Genomic DNA, 27080 nt, shown 5'->3' with positions numbered 1-27080 from the left:
GACCGGGGTCCTTAATGCAGTCATTCTACAATACCATAGGAAAGCCCGGCTTGATCAGTAGCGGTACTGCCAAATCCTTACCAGATTTAGGCTATTGGTGACGTTCAGACAAATTGCACCCATGGGCAATTGGGACTCTACTGCATTGAACTTTGTAAGGCTGGGTTTCCCAAGAGAGTTCCCACCCACTCTTTCCTCCCAATCTGACTCTAGCTGACTTTCAGGCCTAACAGCAGCCCCTGACTGCTGGAGCCCCTATTCTACAGTCAGAGCCCAAAGTAAGAGCCCATTATCTAATGGTTCCACTTTAGCTTCCTTTCTGTGGGTGTTTGAAGGGGAAGATGAATGTGCAGAGAAGCCCAGAGGATGAAGGGAACTCTATTACTTATTAGTCAGGGTTCTCCAGAGAAACAGAACCAACAGAATGTGTGTGTGTGTATATATGTCTATATACACATACATACATAAATATACACCACGGAGAAAGAGAAAATATGTACATCCTTACAGTAAATCATTTTATATATAAAATCTTTTATTATAAGGAATTGGCTCATGTGATTATGGAGGCTAAGAAAAGCTGGTGGGGTACTTTCAGTCTGACTCAGAAGACCTGAGAATCAGAGAAGCTTATGTTGTAAAGTCCTAGTCCAAGAACAGGAGGAGATCCAGTTCAACTGCAAGTTCTCCCTCCCTCCACTTTTCTGCTTGAATCGATTCAGGCCCTCAGTGGATTAGATGATGCTCACTCACCCTGGGAAGAGCAATCTGCTTTGCTCAGTCTACTGATTCTAATGCTGATCTCATCCAGAAACAGTCTCACAGACACATTCAGAAATAATATCTGAGCGCCCTGTAGCCCAATCAAATTGACACTTAAAATTAACCATCACAGAAACAATAAGTAGAGATTGGAGAGTGAGGACAAGACTACCTTATAAGTTCCCTGGAGACTCTGTGTGTTTGAGGCACAGATTCCCAGAGAAGGGAGGACCCTTAGAGGTCACACCCCCAGTGGCAGTGATCTCCATGATGCATGTCCCCATAATATATTCAGGGAATCTCAAAATACAGATTTCAGCCTCTTAGAGTTTGCTACTTTTTAAAACCTGCATGATATATGGCATCAAATTGGGGCAAAGTGTCTGGGTCTGTAATATTGAGGAAGAGACTTGATTATATATTCTGACGTATCTCTCTCACTCTCCCTCCCCCACTCCATACAGGTACCTTCACTCTGGGCACACTCAAGGTGCAGCATCCTTAGCCCCTTTCCATTTCCTCTTTCCCAGTCTAGACATTGAGTTGGCTTCATCCTCCTGTCCTAACTCGCTACTCTTCTTCCAGCTAGTGCAGAGTCCATTCTGTCTTTGTTCCTCTTACTTGATCCTCTTTTCCTACTTTTTTCTTTTCAGGCTTAGGCTTCACCTCTTTATTCCCAGACAAGTACCTCTTGGCTATTTTCCCATTTAAGGTCGGTGGCAGAGTGACACAGTAGTTATATTCTCTGACATAGTCCTGAGCAAAGAGGATGCAGGGGGAAGAAAGAAAAGAATATTCTTTGAATATTAGGGCTTTGATGTCACTGGAATTTCACAAATGCTGTATTATGATTTAATCCATCCCTCCTTTCTTTACAAAGCAGGAGCCTGAAACTCAGTAGGGTAAAAGATTCTATACCTAGATAAATAGTCAATTGCTTAATGGAGCCTGGACTCAAGTCTTTTGACTCCCAGTTCTGAGCTCTTCATCCAGTGATTACATTCAGAGATAGGGAATGTCTTCTCATCTCTGAAAATGTTCAAGCAAAAGACTTAACAACCATTGTATCAAGGAAGTGTTGGATTAATTGGTCCCTGAGGTCTTTCCTAACTCTGAGATTCAGAGACACTGAATCTAACCCCTCAATATACAGATGAGGCAACCAAGAGAAGTTAAACATAAATATAAATTGTGGTCTCTGTCCCTGGTCAGCATTCTTTTCCTGTACTCTCCATCTTAAGTGTGTCTCACGTAGATGAGAACCTGCAGTCTTGGGTGTTTCTCACCTGGAGTAGCTTCACAAGTGCTCTAGAGCAGGAGAGAGGATCCTGTGCCCCATATCTGCGTTTGCTGGATTCATTTCAGTTGCTCCTGGGCCAGGAATCCAATTTTCAAGATTTGCTGTAAAGTTGCACAGCAATTATTTGGATCATCTACAGTAATTGATTTGTTTCTTCTTTGTTTTTTTTCTTTCTCTTTTTCAATTCCTTTGGAAGAATGCGAATGAAAACACAAAGAAAAAAAAAGCAACTTTTGAAAGAAACACCTTGAATTCCTTTCTCAGATGATGGTTTTCTCATCCCTAATAATCTTCTTTCTATTCCTTAAATTAATACAACTAAAATTTCCCACCAAATATCCTTACTAATGAAGGGGAGTGAGCTTGTACTTCTGGAGTCTGGAGACACAACTCTAAGACCCTCCCCCACTACTTACTTTGAAATTTCTTGGAAGCCTTTAGTCTTTTTTTTTTTTTTTAATGGAATTAAACACCCTACTCGCCAACCTATGCAATTTGTTTGTTGGTTGGTTTTTAAGTGTTTCAACTTATATACCATGAACTGAAATGGATTCTGCAGGAAATACTGCCTTGTTTATCCTAGGATATCATCTATCTAAGCTATATTGCCACCTATCCTATTGGGCACTGTCATGAATATTCTTTTTTTTTTTTTTGATAGTTAAGAAGTAGATGTGTTAATATCCTTTGTAAAGAGGTTGCAGGAAAATGAGATGTGAGAGGATGGTCATGTCCCAGGTCTCAGGAGAGTTCCTGGGTTGGGTCACCAAAAGAGGGTCCTTGGTTTTGCTCAGGAAAGACTTCAAGAGTGAGCCATAGTAAAATGAAAGCAGAGATACACATTCCATAGTCAGAATGTGGTCTGTCTCAGAGGGTGAGAGCAGCCTAAATGTCCTTGATTAAAGAAGTGTGCCTTTAAACATCAGATAGGGAAGGATGTTGATTTTCCCGTCTTCTCCTTGAAAATCATGAAATCACTAAAGGTTGTATTCAATAACTGTCAATGTTTAATCACCCCCAAAGATATTTAAACTACATTCTATCCCTTTAAGGGATAACACCTTCCCCAATTAGTATTTTATGTACAGTGTCTTGCTATATTAAGAACTAACATTTGAGTGTTTTGTTCATAATCTCTCTTCATCCTCATAACTCTGTAAAGTAAGAACAATATCATCAGTTCCATTTTCAAAGATGAACTGAAACCACAAAGGAGTTAAGTCACCTGCCCAAGGTCACATAGCAAGTGAAGGGGTAGAGGCAGCGTTTGTGATGAGACTCAGGCGGTGCACCTCAGAACCACCATACGTTCTGGCTCCTCTCTACGAGTTTCTGCCAGTTCTCGGCAAATGATGGCTGCTCCAGTTGATAGGCTACCCTCCCCAAGGATGATTGTTCTAGAAGCAAATCCCATGTCTTGTGTATCACAAGGCAATTTGTTGTTTCCCATCTGTTTCTCCAGCCAGGGAGACAACCAAAAAGCCCTTTGGCCATTTTCAGATATTCCCTGTCTTTTTAAGAAAAAGGAGACGAAGACATTTGTATCAAAAACAAAAACCAAATCAAACCAAAACAAAAATGCAGTGACTCAGATACTGCAGGGAACAAACCCTGGAGATACTTAAACCAGCAAGGATGAGATCAGAGAGAAGCTCAGGGGGTGTCACATTAAAAACCTGCAAGGAGAAGACTCAGTCATGATGGGAAAGGCTTCTGGGAAGAGGGTTCCCAGAAGCTGTGTTCTGTTGTTTCCTTGCTTTTGTGCTGTGCATTGTCTATGCACCTGCATTCTCTTCTAACCATTCTTCTGTTAACCCCTTCAGATGCTCAGCCGTTTTCCCTGGCTTGTGTCATCAAAGGATATCCTGGCTATTGGGAACAAGGATAGTACTATATCCTTGATCCACTTCTTCCTAGAGATGAGTGTAATTTTCTCCAACACTATACCCTTGAACATGGAGATGTCTGTCATCATGCCACCAGCACCCCAAGAAAGGGAGCTTTGGCTCTCAGCTCTGGTTCTCTAGAGTCATGGAATTCCTCATCATCCTACCTTGTTTTTCCTTCATTCAACAATATTTATTAAGCCTCTACTTTGTGTAAACCCTGGGCTAGAAACTAGATAAAATAATAAACAAACATATATGCTCCCAATATCTGGAAGAAAAGGGGACCCAGTTAATAAGTAATACACATATATGCAAACTTACACTGGGTAAGTGCACTGAAGGAGATGTGTGTGATGACGATACTATGAGAGCATTTAGCAGTGCACCTGACATTGCTTGAGAGAGTAAAAAAAAAACTATTTCTGCGAAAACTAAGAATGAACAGATATAAGTTAGGTAAAAGTGGAGAAAGGGCAGAGCATCCCATGCAAAAAGAACAGCACAGAACCTTTGAGGCCAGAGACCATAAAGGAAGGAGACGTAATATGAGGTTGCAGAGCTGGGTAAGATTATGCAGTCTTCCAGGTCATGCGCATGATCTTATCCCAAGAGCACAGGAAGCCATTAAAGTGTTTAGTTAGTGGGGGAAGGGCTGGGAATGTCACATAATCAGAGTTATGGTCTGGAAAAGATTACTCTGGCCGCAGGGTGGAGAATGTTAGAAGGAGGGCGAGAGGGGATTAGGGAAATCAATTAAGAGTCTGTTAAAGATGTTCAGGCAGAAAGGCTTAGACGAGGACATAGACTGTTGGAGCTAGAGATAAATGTCTGGATAAGAAAGATATAGGAATATAAATTCCATAGGAGTTGCTGGTAGGTTGATACAGAGGAGTAAAGAATGATTCCACTTTCTGGGTTTGCACAGCTGTACGAATTGCATGCCATTCAGTGACACAGGGCACACCCAAAGAGGGCCAGGCTTGGAGATGAAAACCATGTTCAGTTTTGGACCATTTTTTTGGCTTGGAGCACCTCTGAGTTTGAAATAAAGGTATTAAGTAGGCAGTCTGATATACGGGTCTCGAGTTTAGGAGAGAAGTTTGAATCAGAAATGTAAATTTGAGAGGCATTGGCATGGAGAAGATAATTAAAACCATAAACAAGGAGATGACCTAGGGAGAGAGTGTCAAGTGAGAGAAGAGGAACTAGAACTGAGCTTTAAGGAACTCAAATATTTACTAGCAGTAAAGATGGGAAGATTTGCAAAGGAGGCTAAAAACAAGTGGACTGGAAGTCAGAGGAAACTGAAGAGACAAGGACGTTATGGAAAATGGAGGGAGGGGGTTCTTTAATTGGCCAGGTAACTCAGAATTTTTTCACTGATATACGCTACCTTAAGTTCCTATCTGAATATCTTTCATCTTACAGAAGGTAATAGATTTCATGAAACACAGTTTAGCACTAAAGGGGAAAAAAGGATAAACAAAAATCCTCATTACCTTATTAATTTTCTTAAAAAACTGCTTTACTCAGCTAGTTGATTTTGTTGTTGCATGTGTCACATGGCTTAAAAAATTGAAGGGAACATGTATTAAGTATGTAAAATAACTTATACCTATAATAAGTCTCTGGTCCTGAATTGGAATAAAGAATTTCCTCCTGGGTGGGGGGAAAAAAAGGGGAGGAGTTATCCAAATACTGTTGCGTCATCAGGTAAAATGCTGGCTTAGTGTGTTTGGGCTTCTGTCACAAAATACCGTAAACTGGGTGGCTCAGAAACAACACAGGTCTTTTTCTAACAGTTTTGGAGGCTAGGAAGTCCTAGTTCAAGGTGCCAGCAGATTCGGTGTCTGATAAGGAGCTATTTGCTAGATGGCCAAAGAGTAACCTCACGTGGCAGAAAGAAGCGATGAGCTTGCTCTCTGACGTCTGTTTCATAAAGGGACTAATCCCAGTCATAGGGGCTCTGCCCTCATGACCTAATCACCTCCCAAAGGTCCCACCCCTCATCCCACCTTGGGGGGTTAGGATTTCAATATATGAAATTCGGAGGAGCACAAACATTCAGACCATAGCCTATGGCTACTGAAAAAATGCCCATTGAAATGTTAGCAACTTGGAATTCATTGTGACCTCATCAAGAAGCATTTTATGAACTAATGGGGATGTGTGCCAGATTGAGGAGTGGCTGAGAAATAAGAAGATAAAGAGAGCAAATGTAGATAACAGTTTTGGGGAGTGTGGCTGTGAAGGGCAGATGGGAGACAGGGTGACAGCTAGATGGCTATGGGAGTCTTTTCTCCACCTTGGCTGTAGCTCCCACCTGACTTCTTGATTTTGGACAATTCCTTGCCTCCTTCAGCCCAGACTTGTGTGCATGTGTGTGATATTTTCTACTCACCTCTGACTCTCTGTGTTCCTGGCCATCACTCCGGGTGACTGCCTATCATGGTCCCACCCTCACTCATGACCCCTCTCCCTCTGGCCTGGTTGCTGGATCCCCTGCCAGGCCTGCCCAGACAATAGGGCTCTGCTTAGCCTGACACCTCTTAAGAATAAAAAGTGAGGGAAATCTGGCCTGGAATTGGATACACAAGTTTAAAAACAAAACACAGAAGTAATTGCATGTGTGCCTTGAGTGGAGGGCTGCGAGGGGAAGAGTTGGGTTGATCCCAACCTCTTGGTATCTCTCTAATCAGTTGAATTCAATCACCAGCCTCATTCCACAGCTGGAATATGTTGGAAATCATAGATTTGATGGTAATGGCAGAGCATTTGTTAAGTTATTACTATATTCCAGGCACTGTGCTAAGTGTTTTACATAGATCTTTTAATCTTCACAACTGTAAGGTAAATACTATTCTTATCATTCCCATTTTACATTAAAAAAAACCCAACGTCAATGAGACTGAGAGACGTTAAGCAGTTTGCTGAACATCACACGTAGCTAAGTAGTGCGGGAGCTCCTGAGTCCACTCAGTCAAACTCGAGAACTTGTGCTCGTCATCCCCCGACTCTGCCTCCTCTCCAGCCCTCTCATCTCAGAGCATTTGGGTAGATTATCTCCTTGAAGACTAGGGGCCTTGCAATGGCTGCATCTCCGTGCTGCATCACAAAAGAAAACAAGTACCCATGAGCGTTCTGACACTTGCTGTTCTCAGCTAGACAGAGAAAACGAGGTTTAGCGGAAAGGCTGTTGGACTCCGAAGAACTGGATTCCATTTTGACACCGCCACTGGTTAACTATGTGATCCTGGGGAACTCAGTTCACCTTCGTGAGCCTCAGTTTGCCACTGAGTGCTGAAGATATGCTAGGCACTTTCATACCTATTATCTCATTAAATCCTTACTCTCCCCCCAGATCCCATGTAAGGTAGTTATTAGTATTCCCATTTTATAGCTGAGAAAATACTCTTACTGAGATAAATGCATGGTACATTTCTCTGGACATAACCTCCACCTATGTGCAGGGCTGGCCCCTCTTTACTGCCTGCAGAATCCACCCTACTAGCCCCTTTCCAGCACCCTCTGAGAGATTATCTAGTTTCCAAGCTCTTACTCATCTCAACCAGCTACCTATTCCATCTCTTCCGTCAACAGATGATAACCGAGCACCTACTCAGTTGGGGGAAAAGGGATTTTCTCGGCACCTTTCGAAGCTGGCATGATGGGCAGCTGCCAGCTTCTTGGTACATCTTTTTAGGGAAACCGAGTCCCTCTTACTAATTCCTCTTCACCTCAGTGTAGCCCATGTCTTTATTTGCATGTCCGCTGAGCCCCCCTCAGAAGGGAAGGGAAGAGGAGTGGCAGTGGATGTGTATCAGAGAAGGGTCATTAGCATATGCTAATGCTCTCTGCACAGGGACGGCTCACACGCTGCACAGTGGGCCTGGGGTCCTTCGTGCCCACTCAGGGCATCCAGCCACCAGAGCCTCTGCTCCGTGAGCAGAATGAGTCTGATCCTCATCATTATAAGAGGCTAAGAGCAAATGTGGTCATTAAAAATTCAGTCTCAAGCAAGCATGAATTTCAAGTGGTAAGAAAACAGGGAGCTGTTTCTTGTGTGACATTATCTTGACCTAGAACAGCACTGTCATGACCACAGGCAACCCCTACCCTTAGGAAATTCTATTTGTCCTTAGATAGTCCTAGGTTAGTTTTTCCTTCCTGAGGGCCTGGCTATGGAGAGCTTTCTCCTCATGGGGGGGTGTGTGTGTGTGTGTGTGTGGCGGGGTGCGGGTGGTGTTGGTGGAAGGAGCTTGCACTCCAGGCAGGAAGGCTGAAGGTGGTGTCCTCTCCACCACCGCTGACCTTGACCAACGTCCCTCACTTCTCTGCACTGATTCTGTGAACAACTGACGTTGCCTCCGGAGTCTTTCCTGACATCCTTCAAAACCAAATGCGGGAAGAAATGTTTGGGATTTTTTTCTTTCTCAGGTTTTTAATTGCACAAATTCCGTCTGACAGTACATCTCAGCCAATACCCTAAGGCCATTTTAAAGATTTCTCAGTGAGATGAAAATAGGTGCCTAGTGTGTATCTATATTCTTGTACTGACAGCCATGACTTGCTTTGAAAAAATTGGACTTTGGCAGGGCCGTCTAATTAATGACTAAGAATTTTAAAGTTCACGTCTATGCCAAGACTTTAAAGGTAATGCAAATTTAACTTTCAACAGATTTTGGTGAAAATAGCCTAAAAAGAAATGATGGGGGTAAAGAGCTAATTTTTTTTTCTTTAGTTAGACTCTTCTGGGCATTTGCAAATTAGTAGGAGTCAAATTAGTTGAAGACATGTCAGCATTAAAGAGCAACTACTCCACCAGCCCAGCTTTCCCTTTCTGGAGAAGCCTTGGCTCGCTGCTGAAGCCTTTGGGCGGTGTCGTCCAAAAAGTCTTCCAGCCAGGAGGTGGCGCTGCAGTCTATAGCCAATAGAGCTTTATGGTTTCCTTTCTTTTTCACTTTAATCTTAATACACACTTACATACGTAATACTTTAAATTTAACTTGGTAATTCGTTACCCTTATCTTCCCTTTTTCCCCCTTCTCTATGCTTCTGTTTTCTTTCTTCTTTTCCTGTCCTTCATACTATGGCAAATTTTACTGGAATTTAGTCCTATACAGCAAAAGTCTTAAAAGACTAATAGTTAATTCTACTAAAAATATATATTTGTGTGTTTGCATGTATACATGTATTTGATGTTGCTTTTCCTGTATTTTCCACCACTATTCCACAATTCTATCTGTGTCAACAGCACATACGAGGTTTTATATACTAACCAAGTTAACAGTTTGGGATTCTACCCTAAAGTTAATATAATTCCTTTCAATAAACATTATCCTTATTCCTTAGAACAAGCTTCCTGATCTGTTATCTTGGTATGGAGTTATATGGTAGGCTCCCCTGTGCTGCTTCTACTGCACTTCCATTTTTCTTGCATATTTTTCCTTCCTTTTAATCTTTTCCCTTGCGTCTATAGACACAGGCTAGATATATCTTGGCAGCTTGGGCCACTGTGAATGAACAAACAAAAAATTAATGGACAGTTGGTTGAAATCCTTCATGTTATAGCTTTAGGAAATAAACTGTGTTGTCAATCTAGTTCTTATAAAACAATCTAGTTACCATATGTTCTCAAAAAACATATGCCAACCAGTGGAGCCTCGCAGTCTCCACATTATCTATCTTGTTGCTTTTCATGGTATATTTTGGTCCCTGTTGTATACGTATTTGGGGTTTATTTTATTGCAAGGACAAACTTGTCAGGTAGAAATTTCCCCAGGTCCCGAAAGCAAATGCACAAACTTTGGGCAAAGATCTTGGAGACTCCCCTTGCAAGATATTCATCGAAATTCATAAGAATTGTGTCCTCCCTATTTTTCTCTGACTCCTTTGTCCTAACAGAGTGGGAGCACCATACATTTTCAAATTTGAAAATTCTAAAATTTGGCAGGAAGTTATCTTGAAAGCCATTGCCTTATGCTCACCTAGAAGCCATCCCAGTGTTTGCCAGAAATCTGGTCCCTGTCTAACAAAATTGTTCAAAGAAAGCAGTCTGGAAAAATCTTATCCCTAGTCTTGGCTTGCTACTCTGTGCCATTCAGATCTCAGCTTAAATATCTCTTCTTCAGAGGGGCCATTCCTGACCACCCAGGAATACTTGGCTATCATATTGCCCCATTTCAATTCTGTCTTGTCGTACCTGATATTTTCTTTCTTTCATATATATGTATGTATGTGTTTATTATTATTCTCCCACAAAGGAAAGATAATTCCAGGAGAACAAGGACATTTTCTGCTTTAGCAATGGGTCAGTTAGCCCTTGCTGTGTAACAAACCATCCCTGAAACTTAGTGGCCTAAAACAACAGACCATTTCTTTATTTGCTTATGGTTCCATGGGTCAGCAATTTGGGAGGGGCTCTGCTGAGATAGTTTTCCTCTGCTCATTGTGGTGTCAGCTGGATTCACTCATGTATTTGCAGTCAACTAATGGTTGGTGGCCCACTTACAGATCTGGGGGTTGTCTGGTTGTCAGCAAGGGCAATAGAGATACCTGTGCGCTCATGTGTTGCCCTCATCTGGCAGGGAAGCCTGGACTCATTCATATGGTGAGGGTAACAGGGTTCCCAGGAGCAACAAGAGAGGGTAAACCCCAATGATCAAGCACATTTTTTTAGACCCTGATTGCATGATACATGCTAATATTCCCACTGGCCAAAGCAAGTCACATGGTCAAGCCCAGATAAGGAGTAGAGGAATACAATGTTTTCATGGGAGAAACTTCAAAGTCACATTGCAAAAGGGGCTACAGGATGGGAAAGCAGATACAGAGATAGGAGGAATTTATGACTCTCTGCAATTTATAACAAGCACGTGGTACATGGCAGTTACTCAGTAAATACTTATTGAGTGGATGAATGAATGAGCAAATGAAAAGTCAATTATCCAGATCTACCAAGTGGAAACTCAGGTCCTTCATATGAGTTCTAGTTTCTGATACTAAGTATCATGTTTATCAGGTTATGGTTTCTGCCTTTAAAGAATTGATCTAAAGCAGACTAAAGTTCTGCTAGAAGTTAACAATAGCGCTTATCCTGTGGCAGGTGTGCTTATAAGAGCTCCTGTATCCACAGTGGTGGAGACACTTCAAAGAGAAAGCTAGTAAAGTGTGCCTTGCACCACATCGTCAGAGGCACAAACCTACAAATCTAGGAAATGAGCAACAGTGGATTCAAAACTCAGTTACCAATGGGCCAGGTTTTTGCAATCAGCCATAATTTGTATTTACGTCCTTAAAACCATTTGTTTACTTCTCTGCAAAGTAGATATTTAAATGAGAGGAATCCCCACTATGTTATAACAAGACTATGATGTCCATCATCTTCTACATTTTATAGTTGAAGACTCATGCTAGCTCATGTCAGGTTTTAAAACACATGCCACACTCTCACCCTACAAAGATAGGGAACATTTAGATAAATAAAGAGACAGGGGTTGGGAGAAAGCCTTTCGGGACTTGGCATTACAAAATTCTCCCTCTCTCTCTCCCCAGTCCAATCTTATTTACCTCTCTTATACTGTAACTTTGATGATACCTGTATCCTCTCCAAATTCTGATAAAAGTGATCCTTGGACCAGCCACATTTACTTCTTAATTTGATTCCACAGATGCACCCTTATTTGGAGGTTTCAGGGATCCCCTTTCTCTATCAGATTGAGAGGCAACAAAGGCAGATAGCTGGAGAGCCGACTATTAGCTTTATTGCCAATGAAGCAGCATTGGAGGATGTGGCTTAGATATGCAGTAATACAGGATTACTGATACTGGACCCCAGAATTAGGCTCCCTGCCTAGTCACAGGCTCACTGCACAACCATCGTCCTTTCCTCATGGAGGCTTGTTCTAAACATTAAGACCAGGAGGAGCAAACTGGAGTTCTAGTTTCCAAGAGAAAGAAGAGAGACACTACACCAAGAATTCCCTGCTGCTTTTCTGAGAACTAAAGCTTATCCTTTTAGAGGGAGGAGTAAGGATGAGGGTGGAAAATTCAGGGAAAGAGACCAAAGAGGTTTCCCTATGCCAATGCCTTGAACCCACCATATATCTTCTATTGTTTGCATTGAGAGATCCAGGTTTCTCATCCCAAGTTCCCCAGAATAAAGGTCAGGTCCATGTAAGTATTCCCAGCTCACCATATATATTCATATGTGGGCTGAGTGTCATCGTGTTGGTCTTGGGATTCAGAAACAGTTTGAGACTTTCTTGTGCCGCATCATCTGAATTGTTGCTTCTTGCGTTGCTCGAGACTTCCTCCTGCCAGGTTGCAGCAGAGTGAAGACAAGAACTTCTTGGCTGGCATTATTGCCTGCAGCCACTGAGTATTCCAGCTGTTTTGAAATGAGGACTTCCTCTCTCTGAGGTCCTTAGCTAGACTGGTCTATCAATCCAGGGTTCATTGAGAGGCTCCCCTGTACCCAGTGATATAGTGGCAGAAAGAGGTGTCACCGAGTTGGTAGGGATGGCTTGGACCATGCTCCCTTATGCTGTATGATCTATTATGGGAGGGGGGGGGCAGGCATGCCCATCCCCCATCTCACTCGCTAAAGTGCCAAGGATATCATTTCCAATGTGCAGTAAATAGGAACATTTAAAAATAATTGTTACCTTCTTATTTTAAATGTATCTAGAGGAATCTAAACACCTGAGCAATTCACTATCTTTAGTTTAATAAAACACACACACACACACACACACACACAAGTTCTTTGACAGTAGCAAATTTTACATGAGTTCCTATTCTCTCTGAACTCACACTTCCACTCCACTTCCTACACAGAATTTTATCCTAATGTAATGTATTTTAAGCTTGAAACTGGTTTATAGAAAACCCTATTATGCTTTTCTGCATCAAAAATATTGTATGTAAATGGATATGTAATTTTTCCTGCTTGTGAGCATAAGGCGCTAAGTATTATTAACTTTTTTCTGTGTGAGATATCATTAAAACTATTATTTTATATTTAATCAAAACAACCAATATATTAAATTCTGGAAAATATTAATTAAAAAATAAAATTTTATAATAAATATTTCTTAATGAGATGAAAGGGATTTTAGATTAGATTATGTATTTTAAACAAATACCACTTATTGTTAGAATGAGGTGGGATTCACCATCAATTTTATTTCTCTCTTTTTGTCTTTAAAATGTAAACAATGACAAGTTATATTTAAGAATGTAAAAATGCCACTCAATTCTTTGAGTACCTTCTGAATTACACACTAAAACCATAGGGTTTTATCATTAAAAATTATTGTTAATCATCTGTTTATTGACAGCTCAGATTAAATCACCCTTCAGTTTTATTGAAAACAAATTAGAAACTGCTTGTCTTACAAATGATTGATTTCTAAATCATTAGTCATTCACTTTCTCAAAACTAATAACAGCATTTCAAAGTGTGTCTTTGTTTAGTGCCCTGGAGTTTTCTACTCCCTAAAGCAGTGCTTCTCAGTGAGAATTAGGATAGTGTGAGATGTGCTTTCCTTTTGTAAAGTTGGGAAAGAAACACCACCACCACCTTAGCCACTTTATCAGTCAATCTTTAATATGAAGATTGATTTCCATAAGACTATACCTGCCTGGTAACCAAGGTTGTTCTGATAAGCCTACTCTCTCTGAAACAGAAAAGCTCAGATTTATACTGTTTGCTGAGTTCCATGTTGTAAATATTCCCATGATACGCATCGGATATCACTGAACTGCGGAGTGAGAAAAAGATGTACAATCAGCTCTCGTGCGCCGGTAGAAGGTGATTCTAGGACAGCACTGCACTATTCCCCTGAGAAAGTCTTCATCGAGGCTAATTTGAATACTGCTGCTCTAGATCACGCTAAATCTCCATTTCAATCTTAGCAGTTTTTTTAAACCAAAAGGCAATTTAAATAATGATTATTTCTTGCAACCCTGAAGGTGCATTTGGCAGATAAAGGAGCTGCAGTTCATAAAGAACAAGTAACTTGGTCACGGCCATACAGCTAGCTTGTTAGTAGAATTGAGCCAGGAACTCAGATTTCCTACTTCCAGAGTGGTATTGAGTCCACAGGTTAGTTCTTTCTAGAATCCTACGATCTCAGAGTTGGAAGGGACCATATGGAATGTTTGGTTCTATGTCTACTACTTGCAGGAATCCCCCTCCCTAATATTCTCTAGAGGTAAGCATCTGGTTTCTGGAGAAATATTCCCAGAAATGTTGGTTCTTGCCATCATGGTGTGTTCAATTTCATTTTTTGACCAGCATTGTTACCCCACCCCCTATTTTTTACATTGACCAAATTCCATTTCATGTTAATTTCAGTAAGCTATTTCTGATCTGCCTTCTGAAGGCTCCAGAGTCAATCTGACTCCTCTTACATGGGACAGACTTCAATTATTGGAGGATTTAATTGTAATTGCAGTCCCGTCTTTTGATCTCTCAGTGTATGAAGTAAGTAGAGTCAATGCAGCCAGTGGTTTACATTGGGGTCCATGGGCTATGAAAATCCTTTGTCATCTACGGAAGCCTCTCTGATATTACTCTTAGGGACACTATCTTACCCTTGGCATTGAAGCATCAACCTTCTGCTCTTAGAAATTTGAGTCTACCACCTAAGATAAAACTCGTCTCCCCTCACGTTCTCCATCTCTTTCCACACTCAACTTCAGCTCTTCACTTTACCCTTAAATTGTATACCTGTTTAGCCAAATTCATGTTCTCTGCTAAAGATGGTGAAGGAGTTTATATGTCATTCAAAGTGCATGGTTGGAGAGTGCACTAAAGCTCATATCAGTGATTGATTTTTACTAATTACACCACTTTCTGGCTAAGCACACCACTGGCTAAGCACACAGATGGCTTCAATGTTCTTCATGTGGCATTTTACTAGACCTATAATGTTTGGTAGAACAATATAATTGATGGTTAAAAGTGAATGCTTTTACTCTAAGGTCAGGAATAAGACAGGGATGTTTACTCTAGACACTTCTGTTCAACATTGTACTAGAGGTTCTAGCCAGGGAAATTAGACAAGGAAAAGAAATAAAAGAACAGACAAGAGACAGATAACCAGGCTCTGGGAATCCAACCCCTACTTAATTCATGAGAGCCCTGAGCAGTGAGACAAATCAAATCAAGAAGACAATAAAAACTAAAAATAACAGCGTAGGTAGTACTTCAATGCAAAGGGATAAGGGTGCTTGTTCACCAAGAGCAGGACTCACAGTGGACCAACCATGGGGCTCCAGGAAGGTGAAACATCAAAGGATCTTCGAGACTCTCTATTCTAAGTAGCCAAGGCTGAGCAGAAGTTCAGTCCTGATCCAATTGATGGCACTAAACCTTTTGGAGGAAGATCAACCAGAGCGAGGTTAGGATACACCTTTATTCAAAATGGCACAAGAAGGTTCCAAAGAACATTATCATTTAAAAGAGAAAGGTACATTATTTTTTAAGAGCTTTCACAAGAAGAATAAGTAAAGTTTAGCCTGTTTTTGAAATAGTTGGGCCAAAAAATGGTTCAAAGAAGAGAGAGAAATACAGATTACATGTGCCCTTTTGTTGGGTGATTCACGTTTATCTAGAGGGGTAGGATGTCACTGTTAGGGGCTAAAGTCAATTAGAAGAAGGAGTAGAGAAGAACTGCTATGGGGAACAATGACCACAGGGGAAATTCTCAGAGCTTCAGAGTCTATTCTACTCCAAACACAGCCACTCTCTAATTCAGGATATGAATTTTGTAATGTGGCTATTTAATCCCACAATTCAAGATTAGAGCACGTGATCTCTCTACCCAGAGTGTAGTTAACCATTTGGTTGTAAAAGAAAGCATCATTACTCCATCTATTTTGGCTTTTCTCTCCTTGTGGCTCTCTGAGTGGTACTAGCATGAGTTTGTTTTTCTCCATGAGTTCTCCTTCCCTTTTCCACAGAGTAGAGGCCAACTTGCCTCACCTGAAACTCAAGACCTTTGCAATATGGCATCATTATACTCTTCATCAAATGTGACAGACACCTCTGGTACCTCAAGTCCACCCCTTGATCCACCTCTGATTTTAGCCTCTGCTATCATGAACAGTTCCTGAGAGCTAAGTCTGACCTCATCATGACTGTGTCTTGCCTCAGCACAGGTCACTCAATTTTCTTTTCTTTCTTCTTCTTTCTTTTTTTTTCTTCTTTTTTCTTTACAGTGAAGAGAAATCAATGCCCTCAGGGCAAACCTCAATCATTGCGGATGGAAGCTGGTAAACAAATGGCCCAGCCTCCCATCCTTTGAGTGTAAATTTATGTATGTTTCAAAGTGGGTACAGGGGAATTGGGCCACTGTTACTTACATGTGTACTTTAGATAATGTAAGTAATGCATCCTTAGATTGGCCTTACTTTTCTATTTCACTTTACCTACTCCCTTACTCTTGCTCTTTGGGCTTAGCTCCCAGTTAAACTACCTGTATCTAAATCCTTGTCTCAGACTCTGTTTTGGGGGGAGTCTGAACTAAGACATCAACCACACCTAATATTTATTCATTTAATAGTCATCAAACAATTATTAAGTACATAATATGGGCCAGACGCTCTTCTAGATGCTGAAGGTACAGCAGTAAATTGAAACAGAAAAAAAACCCCATCCCTTAAGGAGCTATGAGAGGAGGAATTTAAAAACATACAAAAAAACATTAAAAATAAAAAACATAAAACACATTCAAATTAAGAATGTAAATTCCATATTATTGAATAGAGCTAATATTTCTATCTCATCTATTTCTTCATAGACTGCTTCCCTTCTCTATCTGAATTCTATAGATCCTTTAAAAAATAACATTAAGTTTTATTCTGATAATAAGAGTAATACATGCTCACCGTTGAAAATTTAGAAAATATGAAGAAATTACAGAGAAGAAAATAAAAGCAAACAGCCACCCCCACCTAGAGGCATCCATAATTATCATGTTAGTTTAGCATCTTTTCAAGCACTGAAAAACTTATTCTAGTGTTAAAATATATCTAAATACTAACACAGTAAAATTTAACACCAGTATATTAAAATAAATAAATATATCAAGTACCTTGTCATTTTGCTTTGTCAGAATTTTCATGGCTATTCTAATCTATTTGTCTTTTTCAGATGAGTGTCATGATCATTTTGACAATTCAAAAACAACCATGTTGGGATTCTGATTGATATGCATTAAAATCTATATGTTAATTTAGGGTTAATTTAGGGTGTTTTCTGTCTGTGAGTCTATTTCTGTTCTGTAAACAAGTTCATTTATATCATTTTTTTTAAGTTCCACATATAAGTGATATCATATGATATTTGTCTTTCTCTGACTTACGTCACTTAGTATGATAACCTCTAGGTCCATTCATGTTGCTGCAAATGGCACTATTTTATTGGTTATAAAGAAAGACAGTAGTTCTGTATGTTGTTTGTAACTAGTCATTTTATTAAGCTCTTTTGCTAATTCCAATGGTTTTTCAGAGTTCTCTTGAGTTTTACAATTAGATAAAGATAGCTAAAAGGAAAGGAGGCTTCCAATCCTCCTTCCCACACCACACAACTTCATTCTTCTTGCTTTTGTACCCACCGATTATCTTACTTCTCCCAGAAGTTGTGGTGGGCTAATCTTATTACCGACCAGCGTTCTTGGACTCTTTGATCAGTAGAAATTGATGAGGCCAGACGAGAAATTCAGGCAAGGCTTTACTGGGACTAGTGCTGCAGCACAAGGGAACAAAAATAAATAACAGGTTCCCTTGCTCCCTCCCTGAGGGGAGGGCAAGCTGTTCCCTTAATGGGGGTGAGGGTAGAGGCAGGTCCAGGGGTCGGGCTGGAGGGGTGGCTTAGGAAGTTTGCCCACCCCCTTGGTGGTGCTGTGTGCAGGGTGCATGTGCAGTACCCTGCTTTTGCTCCCACTCCTCAGAGGTGGCAGTTGGGTTTTTGGTCTTTTTGTATCTTATTGTTCATAGTGCCCCAACAGTGCATACAAGCAGTTATTTTTAGTCCCTTATAGTTTCTTGTTCGAGGAGATGTTTGTCCAGGGGCAGGCACTGCAGCAAAGAGTCCCAGGTCCCAACCTTTATCAATCTGATTGATCAGAATCCAGGACAGTTGATGGGAACACTTCTATTATTGATACAACAGCAATGGAAATTTTGTGTTTCCTTTTTTTGTGTGTTACATTTTTCAGATTTTGGTTTTCGGGGTTATACTAGCTTCAGAAAAATAGAGAATTTTTTTCTTTTTATGGAAGAGTTAAGCAACATGGGTATTGTCTGCTCCTTGAAGGATTCATATAAAATTCATCTGTGTCCATTACATATCATAGAAGTTGTATTTTGAAATTGAGGAGGGGGAGAAGAAGGAATCCTTGCTTACTGTCCAATTTTTTTTCTGATTCTTAAGTAAATTTTGATCATTTATATCCTCTACAAACTTTATCAATTTTATTCAATTCCAAAATTTTTAATTTTCCTACATGTTATGAACTCATTCATTTCTAAAGGAAGATATCCCCCACCAACACACACTCTTTTTTTAAAAAACATCTTTATTGGAGTATAATTGTTTCCAATGTTGTGTTAGTTTCAGCTGTATAACAAAGTGAATCAGCTATATGTATACATATATCCCCACATCTCCTCCCTCTTGCGTCTCCCTCCCGCCCTCCCTATCCCATCCCTCTGGGTGGTCACAAAGCACCGGAGCTGATCTCCCTGTGCTGATCTCCCTGTGCTATGCGACTGCTTCCCACTAGCTATCTATTTTACATTTGGTAGTGTATGTATGTCATTGCTACTCTCTCACTTCATCCCAGTTTACCCTTCCCCCTCCCCGTGTCCTCAAGTCCATTCTCTACGTCTGTATCTTTATTCCTGTCCTGCCCCTAGGTTCATCAGAACCTTTTGTTTTTCTTTTTTAGATTCCATGTGTCTGTGTTAGCATACGGTATTTGTTTTTCTCTTTCTGACTTACTTCACTCGTATGACAGACTCTAGGTCCATCCACCTCACTACAGATAACTCAGTTTCGTTTCTTTTTATGGCTGAGTAATATTCCATTGTATATATGTGCCACATCTTCTTTATCCATTCATCTGTCGATGGACACTTAGGTTGCTTCCGTGTCCTGGCTATTGTAAATAGTGCTGCAATGAACATTGCAATGCACACTCTTATTCTCCCTTTTTTTCTCTAAGATATGCACATTTCTAAGATGTGTGATTATTTTCTAGAATAACCTCTGGTTTGTTAATAATTTTTTCTTTGCTTTCTGATTCATTCATTTCTGCTTTCATCTTTTTCATTCTTTTCTCCTACTTAAGTATATTTTGTTAATTTCCTAACCTCTTGATTTTAATGATTATTTCCTGTATATTTACTTTTTGACATCTAAAAATGAAAGCGTTTATGACAATGTAATTTCCTTTCAGTGCAGCTCTGACCACATTTCATAAATTTGATATGTAGAGTTTTTATAGTAGCTATTCTCTAAAAGTCTATAACTGCAGTGCTCATTTCTCTGTGATCTAAAGCTGCTTTAGAATATTTTAGAATTTCTAGGTGTTTCTTTTTTAGATTGAAATGTTTCTTATTCATTTTCATTTTCATTGCTTTGTTTACCCATCATCCAGTTTAAGAACATCTGCTTCTTAGGAAGGTGGGATTGAGCTATACTTTTTCTCTACCTCTGAGTAGTCCTTGCTGTCTCTGATTCCTTAACCATACTTAGTTTAGATTTCTTGGTGTCATTGTTTTGTCTTGTTTTGTTTTTTGTTTTTTATGTCTATCTCTCTACCTCTCAGTAGTAAAAAACAAAAACAAAAACAAAAAAAAACACTTAAGGATAGAGCCCACATTTTATAGTTCTTTGTGTCACCCCATATCACCTAACACCTTAAACATATTAATTGATCAATAAATATATGTGTGCTTCTTTATATTTCAGGGATGGTGAGACTTATACACAATGTAAATAGACCTAAGCCCTTGTTTAGTGTTGATGATGTGATTAGCTATTTTACTAAAGTATGTCTAACATTATGCATTCTTCTTCTGGTTCTGAAAAATACTGCTTTCCTGATAATGACCATGAGCATGATAACTCGTGTGATTGTTAACACTGACCACTTGTGGAGTACATCTACATTCCAGACACTGCTTTAGGAACTTTATATGCTGTATGTTATTTCATAATCCTCACAGTAGCTCTCTAAGGCAGATCTGATAATTATCCTCATTGCCCAGATGAGGAAAATGAAGCTCAAGGTGAAGACCACATCCAGGCTCTTCCAGGTGGTAAAGATGATGCCTGGACTGGACTCCACATTTGCCTGTGTCCCCTGCTCCACACCAGTTTCTGTTAATTTATTCTCCCACTTACTTACTCATTCTCTCTTGCATTCTGTCCCACATTCAAGCAACTAAATGTTTGCTGATTTATTTTGCCAGATACAGGACTAAAAGGCAAGAGATATAAATGTGAATAAAACATGGGCCGTGCTTTTGGTGACCTTCCAGAGTCCAATGGGGCCTTTTCTCTGACATGCACCAAATTATACACTGTTACCGAATGTGCTAATTGTATCCAGGCTTCCCTGTAGTCCCTCTGCTTCAATGTTTTCTGCTGGCGTGATGTTCAGGTGTTTACTTCAGGGTTTGCCTAAGCTGATTTAGATCCCTGCTGCCAAAGTCAAGGCAAATGGAGTCATTGTATGCTCTTTGTATGTGCAGAAAGAACCCAGGGTTTTAATAGCCTTTCTCCACCCACCTTCAACTTCATTTCCCTCAGGACAATGACATAAGCTTAAAGCCAAAGACAGTTATGACAATGTTATTTTTCTTATGGGGAAAATTGATGTTGCCAACCTGCAGTATGTGGCAGCCTCCTGAAACTTACCCAGAAATCACTCTTGGGGGCAGAGGGTAGACGAGCTTCAGGAACATGTTTTACATGAAAGGAACAACCAGGGTCTTCATTTGCCTAGACTGTTGGGTCATTTGGGCTCAGAATAGGCTTAGAGAAATCTCACCCGTAAGCTCTTTTCTTCTGCATGTCGGCCTCCAGGTACCCAACTCAGAGCCTACATAAATGCCACAGCACCACACATGTGCCACCGAGTACCACCCAGAGTGACAAAGGTTGGACCACGGAATTGAATGAAATCTCGCACAGGTTTTGAATGCTGCTGGGAGATTTCAGCTATTACCAGCAGCATTCTCACCACTGTCATCGCCACCTCGCATCATCTTCTATCCCTTCACTCTACTTTTTTTCTTGCTGTGCTAAACGCTAATAATTATATGACTATTCATCTATTTCTAGTTTTCCTCTCAATAAAATTAAGGCAGGGACTTTGTTTGTCTATTATCGTACACATAATGCTAAAGCAATGTCTCACAGAGAGTCAGCTCTCAGCATGTATTTGTTCAGTGGTTCAATGAATCCTGATGAATCGTCATGACGATCCATATCGTTTTCATCTTATTTACCACCATCTTCTCCAGCACCTTTATCATCACAATCATCATCTTTACCATCATGGATGTCAACGTCATCATCACCTTCTCACAGTCTTTTATGTCATTGGTGCTTTACAATTCCCTTGGTGCCTTCCCATCATTGCCTCCTCCTAATATTCTCAGCTCTCATTCCTGTTCTCAGGTGAGGTAGGCAGGGAAGAACGAGCATCCCCAGCTCACAGATGAGGAAGGCGAGCCCCAAAGAGGTAAATGAACTTGCTCTCTGGGTCAGTCTGGGGCAGGAACATGACCACCACACTGTTTATTCCTCTGCTGTGGTACTAAGGACCCACTGCCCTGGGCAAGGATGATTTGTAAGTGGCTTTTGAAGCAAAGTTCTTTCCTTCTTTGTTCTCTTATAGTACTCCACACAGTGCCTGGCGCTTGGTAGTCACTTAAGACTATTTATCAAAAGACCAAATGTCATGAGAGGCTCCGTGATTTGGCCTCCAGCTTCCTTTTCAGCCTTGGCACTCCTACATCCCAGCGCATGCCTAGATAGTCCTGGCTGTTGCACACTGTTGTTTAGCACAATGACCTGCCTGCCTGAAGTCCCCTTTCTTGCATCCCTCTGTCACTGCCCAATCTGCCTACTTAATGAAAGCTTTTCAGCCTCTCCCAGCTTAAGTTGACCATTGTTCCCTTGGATGATAACCATACCCTATAACTCTCTTCTATCATGGTTTCTTTGGAAAATTAGTAAGTGTGATAGACTTTTAGCCCCTAGAGGACAGCATGCATGTCTGTATTACCCATCAGTCTATCATAGCATCTAGCAGTGACTGCTAAGAGCAGGTAAAGTTTACTGAACACACTGTCTACTAGCCACTAGCTTTGTTGATGTATATAGATTATCTAATTTAACCCTCATAGTAACCCTGTGAAGTAGTGTCATTACTGTCCACAGTTAATAAACGAGAAAGTAAGGTTCAGAATTGTTAAATAAGAAGCCAAGGCCACCTCTCTACTAGTATCAGTAAACAAGGAACACATTCACTTTTGCCATATGTGAATCTGTCCTTGGATCTCCGGCACCTAGCCAGGATCATTAAAAAAATGCTTAATCAATACGAATTAAATGATTTTAAAACTTACATGGAATGATTTCTAATCTCCAAGTCCTTGTGCTGTACTTGGGGCAGGTGTCTTCCACCCACCTTGTTGAGCGATGCACATTGCTCAAACAGAGGTCCCTTTCCCAAGACCTCCTCCTTCTTTTGTGTTTAAAAATAGAATGGCTTCCATGTTAACAAGCTCTCTCTGTACCTGTTGTGATGGGTGGTAGTCTCCACAAGGTAACACAATTAACTTGGCTTTCTTTTCTTAATGCATTTCCCTTCTTACAAAAGTGAGCTCAGTGGCAAGTCTCAAGCACAAGGATTGTGTGCCATTTCCTGCCCCCCCCCCAGGCTACCTTCTCACAAATATAATCTGTGAGGAAGGTGGTATTACCCACAGGGAATGCCTACTTCAACATCCTTACCCAAATCATGAAGTTTCTTGCCTGTCGTCTTCTCAGAGCCTAGCCTAAGAAAAGTGACTTCTTACTAAACTCTCCAAACCCATAATTATAATAACGACATCCTTGTGTCCATGGCACTATTTTCAGAGTTGCAGAATAAAGCAAATGTATACAGTGATAATTCTTTTCCCTTGACTCCTGGGAGAATCAAGAAGTCTTCAGAACTTGAGTTGAAGAGAAGGAATATACCTGCTTTGTTTTTACTTCTTCCAAATGTGACCCTTGCCAAAACACAGGGAGTGAAATCCTTAATGTGAGCAGGGCCCTGTCTCTCTCTAATATCCCTGGAGTCGTGTCAACCCTATTTAAAGGAGGTTTGGGAATCTCTTTGAGATTCTCTAGTCTAAGTAGCCACCAATAATGAATGAATAAATAAATCCACAAATGAACCTGCCATATGTTAAGAGAAAGCTCTATATCCCCATTTTATAGAAGAAACCACTGCAACTCAGGACAGGTTGGTTACCTGCACCCTGCTCTGGGGGTTTGGTGCATAGATTTTAGAATCCAGAGGATTATGGCTCAGCCACTTATCTTTCATGTGACTTTTGGTGGTTACTTAACCTCTCAAAACTTTGATCTTTTCATCTGCAGAATGGTGATAACAATGAGTTTTGTCTCAAAAAATTAAGGACAGAACAGGCTATTTTCTGTCTTGTGTAGCTATACCTCTAGTGCCTAAAATGGTGCTTGACATGTAGAAGACACTCAGAACATACCTGTGCAATGAATGAATGACTAGCACAGTGCATGGCAATATAGTAAGTGTTTACCTGGCCAGGTGAATGGTAGAAGCAGGATTCAAAACCAGGTCTTCGTTGATCCTGAGAACAAGTCCAGGCAGTTCTTCCTTAGTGTTGCCCCTTCCCCCTCTTTCATTCTTTTCTCTCCTTCTCCCACCCATGAAGAACTTCTTTCCTCAACCACTAAAATGACTGTAAATAGATTCCTTCACTTAATTCATTCTGTATTCGACTGTCTGAACTCGACCAAAAAACCTTAAAGCTTTCCAGTTGTCTATAAGGAAAAACACAGATTCTGTCAGCTAACTCTCAAAGTCTCTCCTTTTTTCTAGACCCACTAACACCTCTAAACTTCTTCTCCATAGTGCTTAATACAGACTCTAGCTACCAGACTGAACAACTCCATGTGCCCCAAAGTCCTGCCTCTGCTCTGCCTTCATCATCCCTGCGCACTCTAAGGTTCTCACCCTTTTTCTTCATCAGACCAAACTCTGCCCACCCTTCACGTCTCAGCGCAATGAAACATACCCTGACCACCCCAAACACAGTTATCTTTTTCTTCCTTTGAATTTGACATTTTGATCTACAACACTGCTACATTTTTTTTCTTTATTTTAACACATGCTTGTGACCAAATTCCCCACGCTATTTGTCTTATTGATTTTCCAACAAGTATAACTTACTGTCCCTTGGATAGGCATATGTTAGTTTTAGCTCACGCAGAATGACTAAGCAAGCTATTCCTCTGTGAAAGCATTTCCTCAACTGTAAAATGGGCATAATAGCATCTCCATTTCTGGATTGCTGTGAAAGTTACAACAGTAAATGTAATGTAAGCAGTAAATGTAATGTAATGTGTTCCATCAAGTACTTTGCACATAAAATGTGGTAGCTACTGTTGTTAAATATAATTTGTTTGCTAAATCTGAGTAAAGATGCTGGGCAGAGCATGTTCTAAAAATACCAAGTAATGTTGGTAAATGTTTTTCAGTTTATAAAACAAGCCCTGCATTCTCTCTCTTGTCTTTGGTAGAACCTAGTTTCCTAAATATCAGGTTTCTCTAAATTAATATTACTCAGTTTGATGTGCAGGACCCAAAGACTCTCAGGAGTCCCTTCATTAATACAATTTTTTTAATCCCCTCCCTAGCGCTGCCTCCTGATTTCTGTACTATTCACCCGGGTAAGGACTGGTGTGTGTCGGAAGCAGACCAGATATTGTTCCCAGGCTGGGGAACTCAGGGACACGTCACCTTACCTCACCTCCCTTCTACAGAGGGTGCCTCCCAGAAGGTTGACCTGTTTTGATAAGATTAGTTTTTATGCTAAGCCTGGAAGCGGAAGGGCCTGGATAAGGTCAGGAGGGGCCGGCCCTCCTGTAGTTTCCTATTGTGACTAGCGATGGAGCAGAGAAATCTTCCCAGCACTTCTGTTTGCTTGAGAGTTCTCATTCCCAAAGGTCAGTGAGGAATAGTTATGGGGTGTCGAAGAGGTTTGGACAAAGTTCCAACCTTTGAAGAAACCGTGGTGTCTCAGGCTTGGCCCCAAGCTTCCTGGAGTACCTGTCACCTGGAAGACAGAGGGAAACTTGGAGACCCTGCATACCTGTGTACGAACTAGAGGCTGCTCCAGCAGAGCACTGGCTCTGGCAAATAACTCTTCAGGAGCTTTACAATTTCCTCCACTATCGTCAACAACAAGCATCTTAACAACAGGGCTTGACCACTCTGAACTGTGTTTTTGACCTTCCTTAAGTCATAAAAGGGAAAAATAGATGTTCAAGTTATAGCTAATCATATTTATATTAGTGCAGTACGCACCAGGGTGTTGGGTGGCAGGATTTAAAGTTTGCATCAGGCTTTCGCTGCTTTTATCTTAGTGGAGGAACATTTAAGACCGTCACAGTCTTAGGCTCTTGGAATCATCTCTATGAGAACACCATGAGGCATTTTTTCAAATGTGGCTTTCTGGACCCCCACTGAAAACATTCAAAATTAGAATCTCTCAGGGACTGACCTAAGAATTTACATTTGACAGACTCCCCAAAACTAAAGTTTGGGGGTCACTGAGGTACCCCAAGCTACTGAGAGCTGAGTGCTTGTGACCTTCTGTGTTATGAAACTATAAGACTTTGTTTTTGTTCATCACTCATTGGCTGGGGGAAACTGACTCCCAGTTTTAATCTGATTTGGAAGAATACACAAATTTCTTAAATTGTATCACTTCTGCATTCATTCTTCAACACATTTATTGAGCACTTTCTGTGTGCCAGCAACAATACTAGATGTCTGGCTCCAAAGAAGAATAAGACATGATCTCTGAATTCAAGGAACTTCTAATTTCTTAAGAAAATACATGTGTGCCATTAGGTGTCAGAGGAGCTATGAAAGTGGTCCACAAGGATAAAATGAAACCAGGAGGGAGCAATCAATTCTCCCTAGGGAACATGGCAGTCATCGTAAATATTTTCACATAGAGAAAGATGTAGAGATGTTCATCGAACAGACAGATTGGAAGAACGGTAGCTTTCTAGGCTGATGGAGCAAAGATATACATTCTAAAATAGCAAGACAGATTTTGGGAACAAGGTAGTTCAGCATAGCTGGAAGACATGATGATGGGTAGAGGAGGAAAGTGCAAGAAATGTTCTCTGGGAGATAAGGAGACAGATCATTAAATATCCATGCTAAGGAATTTAAAATTTATTCTCTAGGATTGTTTTCTCAAAGTGTGGACCTCAGAATTTCCACAATAGACTTGCCCAACTGACTCAGAATTTCTAGAAGTAGGACCTCATACTGGATATTTTTATAAGTATCCTTGGTGACCAGTATACCAAGTTTGGAACCCACTATTTAGTAGCATGGGGCCATTGAAGGATTTTGTGCAAAGGAGAGAAATAATCAGAAATAATAATTATTCATCCGGATGGATGATGGGTTAGTTGGACTGAGGTTGGAGGCAAGGAGAGTCCAAGAGGCTAATTAGTAAACCATAGCAATGCTCCAGGTGAGAGATAATGAGGGATTCATCTAAGGTAGTGCGTACCTTGAATACGAAGGAAGGGGGATGGATTGGAAGGTGTGTTAAGAAGAAGGGTTTATAGGGCAGAGTCCAAGTGGAAAGAGATTTCTGAGAAGGTATTGCAGCCAGGTGCAAAGCCTTGTATTTGTTGAAAGTTCTAGCCACTTTTCTGGAATCATTTCTATTTTGTATGACAAAAGAAATGCTCCTTCGTCAGGGCTTCCTTTGTAAAGGTAGACATCTTTATTCATTCTTGTGCATACACATGAATGTGCATGAAA

The sequence above is a fragment of the Aethalodelphis obliquidens genome, unplaced genomic scaffold (genome assembly GCF_003676395.1).
Source record: "Aethalodelphis obliquidens isolate GAN/ISIS:26980383/991018 unplaced genomic scaffold, ASM367639v1 scaffold11, whole genome shotgun sequence".
Lineage (NCBI taxonomy): Eukaryota > Metazoa > Chordata > Mammalia > Artiodactyla > Delphinidae > Aethalodelphis > Aethalodelphis obliquidens.
This window is presented reverse-complemented; position numbering follows the sequence as displayed.